We start from the raw sequence: 6,112 nt of genomic DNA, 5'->3' as shown, positions 1-6,112 counted from the left end.
AGCTGAGTGAGACCACGTGACCGACCGCCGCAGGGCAGCTAGGTCACGGTGACCCGTCAGTCGTGGGCGTGGTGCGTTGCGGTATGGTGGCGTCGCGCGGATTAATGGTTGAAGTGAAGCTACTTCCAAACTGCCGCCATCAGCAAACACGGAAGCCTCGGCACTGACTTCTGTTGCCTAATACGAGTATGTTATTTGCGGTTTCGGCCGTATTGAATCATTCATCTCTTGTTACGATGTAATTGACAAGTGACAAACTAGGCGACTCCCTTTGCAACTATCACGTCGTGTGAATAGCATCCATTAACTCAGCCTACCAGTTTGTGTGATCGTTCCCGGTTTGTGAATGCCCAATATAACCCGAACGGTAGCTCCTCGCCGCGATGTTTGCAGTGGGCCGCCCGAAAGGTGTGACGAGCTGTCTGTCGTCACACCATTAGCCGGCAGACGCCTTGGACTGAGTTACTCGCGACCGCGGCGAGCAGGAAAACCGCCGCCCGAGCGAACTGCTGAAAGGTATCGCGGGCGGACATCTGCAATCGCGGTCGGCGCTGACGGGTAAGTCAACAATCAACATCGTTAGGTAGTGTCAACACGCTCACTTCCAGAGGCGGAACGGCGGCCTTGAGGCGCCGCTGACTGTGGAATTGCCGTGCGGGCTGCGCCAGGAGCTGAGCGTCGGCCGTCTCTTCCGTGTGTGGGCTGGCGGCCGTGCTCTGCGGGTTAGTCTAACAGCCCAGGCGCCGGCTCGGCTGGCGAGAGGAGACCGCGCCCGCCCGCCCGCCCGCCGCGCCGCGCCGCGCCGCGCTGGCCAGAAGGCGCAACGACGCTGTCTGGCGCTTTTCGCCGCTCGCGCTCCTGTTTAGACGCTAGTTGATGGTGCCATCAGCGGTGCGGCTGTCGTGGCGCGCCGCGGCGTACTCTCCGCACCTGCGCCGCCGCTCGCCGCGCCAGGTTTTGTGCTTTCCGCGGCGCAGCTGCCGCTGTAGAAGGGCTTCGATTACAGATCAAACGACGCTGCGGCGTCGGTCTGCCGGCGGATGCCGTCATCTGAGCGCGGTGAACGACAGACATCGGCCAACAAATCGACCGCTAATAGAGCGCGGCGGCCGGTCCGTCGTCCCCCCCCCTCCCCGGTGCCGGCGCCGGTTCGCCCGCTCTGTGTGTTTGTTACAAACCCTGTGTGACCAGATAACACGGGACGTGGGTACGTCCGATGTCAGAACATGACCGACGGCAAACACAGACCAGATGCCGCCTGTAAAACAGGCCCTCATTTAGATAGAGGCATCAATCTGACCAGCACCGGCCTCCAGCTTGGCCCTGGACGGTCTACATTGGTCAGATAATGGCTAAATTTAGCGATCGATGCCGGGCTGGTCAGTATTTGCACCGAGTTGAGAGCGTGTCTCGTCAACGGATGCTATTTTGGTAATACGAGAGTTATGTAATGGGATGCGGGACTCTGTGAGGCAATATCGGCTATACACAAGAATTTTAACGACATAGCTCGATGGGAAAGCACGAACTTCAAACAGCGGCTTTTGCCCTCTCGCCCCACTGTTAGGTATTTACAACCCATAGGCGGCGGAACGGGGAGGGCACCGGGGCATCGTGCCCCCCTTTGATTTTGGCATTTTAACATTAGCCCTATGGGCGTTGCATGGAAAGAATGGAACCAAAAGTCGGCAGTGCCCCCCCCCCCTTAATTGAAGGTGTCCCGACGCTACTGTTACAACCATTGGATTGTGTGTTTCAAACCGACCGTTTGTTTTCGAATTAGATATTTGTTTTCATGCCCCGTCCAGCTGATCTGTGGTGATTTAATACAGAAAGGCATCAACAACATTTGCTAGCAAAGTGATTAATTATTTGCGTCTTTGATAAGTATACAACTTGTTGTTTGAACATTGTTTAAGGTCAGACCCGATTGCATTGTGACTAGCAAAAGATGTAAGGTGTCTAGAGATGACTTGCCAGTAACGGTTGCACGGACTTGTGTAAACTGTGCATTTCATGAATATGTAAGACATTCCAACAAAAATTTCCCGACGTTTCGTTTATCATAACCTCAAAGGTAGGCATAGTTTTCAACCTATTGTAATGATTGTCCTTGAAAAACAATCCAGGATAATGATTATCCTTGATTAAACGAAACGTCGGGTAATTTTTGTTGCAATACCTTCCATATTTATGAAATAATGGTCACATTATAACGGCGTTTACTTTTATCACATTAGTCGCACACAACAGACCAGCGAAGCAGTCACAAGCAGCTATTGACGTCAAATCTCCATCATCTGTCGTCGGTCTGCCGTACTTCGATTTCTTCAAAGCGCTCTTCTAACACTGCTAATGCAACGAGTCTGACTAGATTCCCAGACACACCACTCAACCAAGCTATCCCAACAGATTTATTGATTTGATGAAGTGCATATTACTGTTCCCTCTCAAGAGAACTATCGATACAGCGTAGTTGATTGACGATGGCACATTTATATTCGGAATGGTGATTGTTACAGATAAGCCCAAATAGATGCAAACATAGATAAACTGGAACAAATCGAACAATGCATCGTTATTGCTGGTGCCTTGAGACATCTCGATCGGGATCAGCAAAAGTATTATCATATAAGTGTATCACTGTCTTACAATACATATAAAGCGTCGGTATCGTCGAGGCATCACCGTCGTGTTCCCTGGACCCAAAAATTTACCAGCTTGGCCGGGACGCTGTCGATCCATCAGTTCAAGCGTCTCCCGGGTCGTCTAAAAATGGATCGGGACCGACCCAAAGCTGCACTAATTTATCTCACTTCGAGCGGTGGCAGTTCTTCACCAAAGTACACACACGCGGCTTTCATTGGTGCGGTCCTCAGGCGAACTGCCGACAGCGAGTCCAACTAAAACACTCGAGTCTGACGGCAGACCGACAGTCTGTAGTCTGTACTAATGGTCTGATTGGACCACCGGGCTGGACACCTTAACACGGTCAGGCCAGACTAAAGTGTTAGGCTGCTTATTACTTTATATAATGTAGGTAATGAATAATGATACGGTTTGTGAGGCATTGAGATGTCTTGTAAAAGCGACGACAATTTATGAAAAACTTCCCGGTTTGCCCTCCCAAATTCCAGACCAAGTATGAAATGGAAATTAAAGATAGATATTGAACACGAAAAAATGAAAGCATAGCGATGCTCTAAAAATAGTACTCACATGATGAGGTCTTAAGGACCATTTGATTTGGATTCCGTAATCGTAACATGCCTGGTGCAGCTGAATGCGGTATTCGAAATTGTAGTTGTAGCATTAATCAGAGTACGACTGGCTGGCTGTCTTAGAAGCAAAGCTCCTCCTCCTCCCTCTCTCTCTCTCTCTCTCTCTCTCTCTCTTTCTCTTTCTCTCTCTGTCTCTCTCTCCCCCGTCTCTCTTTCCTCTTCCTCCCAAAAAGCCTCGCCTATACACGCACCCCTGTTTCGCCTTCTTCGGGTGTCGAAGGAGCCCTGATCCGTCATCTGCGGCGTCACTGGCACGTCATCGGTCCGTCATCGGCCCGCCATCCGGCGTCATCCGGTGTCATCGAGGCAGACCAACTGCTGCTCTGCCCGCTCCCGTCACCCCTCTCTGTAAACGCCACAAGCGGCCGGCGCGGCGTGTTCTCGGTTTGCTAGAAATAAAGGTATTTCGGCTACCGCGACATAGGCGGCACTGAAGCAATGTTCAGTGTCAAATGTCCTTCACACTGAGCGATGCTCAGCGTGAATGATGTGGAATGAAAGAAAGCGAGAACGAGGAGGCCGACGGAATGTGGATGCATTAGGAATTTAATGTGACTTTGGCCGTATCTGTGACTTTGGCCGTAAATGGGCATGTCCCGTGGCTGATATGTGAATAAATGAAATGAAATAATGATGACGCTGGCGTAATCGAGTGTGGGCAATCGGCAATAAAACTTATAAAGCTGTATAGGTCCACGCTTTATCCCACACACAAGTTGGCAATTGAGTCTTGTTTGCTACAAAGTGTTTCAATGATCAGGAAAAAGAAGGAAAACTATCGATGCATTGTTGTTGATGCATCATCTATCACAATGCTAACTAAGAGCGCCGTCAATGATGACTAACCAAAGACGCATTACCCCGCTTTCCGTAGTGGACTAGCACACGGGGCTCGCCTCTATCCGTCGTCACACGGTGCCCACCCTCAGCACCCGTAACGAGCAGTGCCAAATTACCACAGCTGGAGGTGGGGAGCCTCAGCTAACTGACAGGTCACACCGTGCGGTCTGAAAATGGCCCAACTTGTCGGCCGAAAGTTGACTCATCTGCGCCCACCGGCAGACCGCACACAGTGCCGCCTGTTCTCGCCGGTCTGCCGTTAGCAGCAATAAAGGCTAAAAGCGAGAGCTTATTGGTCAACTAGGCACCGGCAAACGGCCCATAATGGCCTGTAGAGAGCTCGCAGCTTATCAGTGGAGGTTAGTGGCAAAGTAGTGGCTAGTGGCGAAGGAGCTGGGGATAATCGATGGCTTGCCGAGTGGCTGTTTTCAACGGAAGTCTAGGAAATGCTGGACGGCGGAGCTATACCATTACCGGAAGGAAAATAAGTCGGCTGTTTTTCGGATCGTCTTGGTGTCTCTGATATCCAGTGCAGCTTAGCAGGACTTGTAAAATTTCAGTGGCGGCATATTTTTGTGTAACGTTATCGAGGCTCTGTTTGTGTCCTCCCAGGATATCAAAGGAACCGCACAGCTACTGCGCTGCGCTGCTACGGTTGCATAATCGCAATATCTGGGTCGGATACACCAAAACAAGGCACATCGGTAGTCGGTACCATGTTAGGCGTGAGAACACGATGTTGACATTGTCCGACGTTGTACACAAAAGCAGGACCACGAAATCTGAAAAGGAAGTCCGGAACTTGGTTTAGCGCTAGATTGGACCAAGATTGAACCATGCACGGATGTTCAGCATGATATGATGTAACCAAAAGACGAGCACGTTATTTTGCCATCGTGATGGTCGTTCATTTGCAATGAATTAATGTTAACCGTTTAGTATTTACATTGTGGCAGAATGTATACGACACATGTGTCACAGTTTACAGGCTTAAATATATTGGATGTCTTGTCGACCTCCGTGGCGGTCCCTATTCATGCGAACGAATCTACATACAATTCTACTGCTCCGTTTATTTGTTTGTTTTTGTTTTGCTTTTTAATAGAAAAACGCAATTCAAAGGAATAGAGTTTGTCTGACTTGCAAGCAACATTCGATATATCACATGCGATCTGCAGACTTATTCTGCATTCAGGGGCAGTTCGCACCAGCCCCCGTTCACGAGCTCCAGAATCCCTTTACCGTGACGTCACCACGGCGGTAGAATCTCTCTTCACCCATAGGCATGCATGCAAATTTCATCATCTTTCGAGCGAGCTGGAGAGAAAAAAAGGATTGTGTGTCATCAAGAGTTGTACCAATGTAACAATGAGTTCGCCTCATTGCGATAAATGGGGCTGAAATGAAAAAAAAACAGGACTATGTATATCGAGCCAAAATCAGCCATTCAAATAATCCCTTCATTTGAACGTGAAGGATTTCCTCTGATGCCGTCACCAAGACGCCTTTATTTCCCTAGTGAACCAGCCTGAGTAGTAAAGGAATCTTGGTTCGTACAGGAGTATAAGTTGTCATAATGCTTCAAGCGAATGGCATCAGTGTTGACAGATGCATGGCAAGTGTCGACACTTCACTGTCCTATTTGTGATTATTAATGTGCAAGAAGTGTACAGACGGTTGGTTATTTTTTTTTTTACTTCTATAATCAGCGTAATCGGCTAGCCTAAAATACTTTCTCAAACACACTTCGCTGGCTAGTTAAAAATGCAATGAAACGCCATGTTGTTATATCTTGCTTACGCAATGAAACAGTAGGTATAGCTTAAATTAATGCATTCAAAATAGCACTTCTGCTACGATGTTTGACAGTGGCTAAATGTTTTCAAACTGCGTAAATGCGTCACGCTAAGTGCAGAATAATGGCTAAATGCATGCGTGTAGTCTAATTTAGCACTATCTGTCATACTGAACCAGCAATAAGCGTCATGATG

The sequence above is a fragment of the Amphibalanus amphitrite genome, unplaced genomic scaffold (assembly GCF_019059575.1).
Source record: "Amphibalanus amphitrite isolate SeventyFive unplaced genomic scaffold, NRLGWU_Aamphi_draft 000909F_arrow, whole genome shotgun sequence".
NCBI lineage: Eukaryota > Metazoa > Arthropoda > Thecostraca > Balanomorpha > Balanidae > Amphibalanus > Amphibalanus amphitrite.
Note: the sequence above shows the minus strand (reverse complement) of the source record.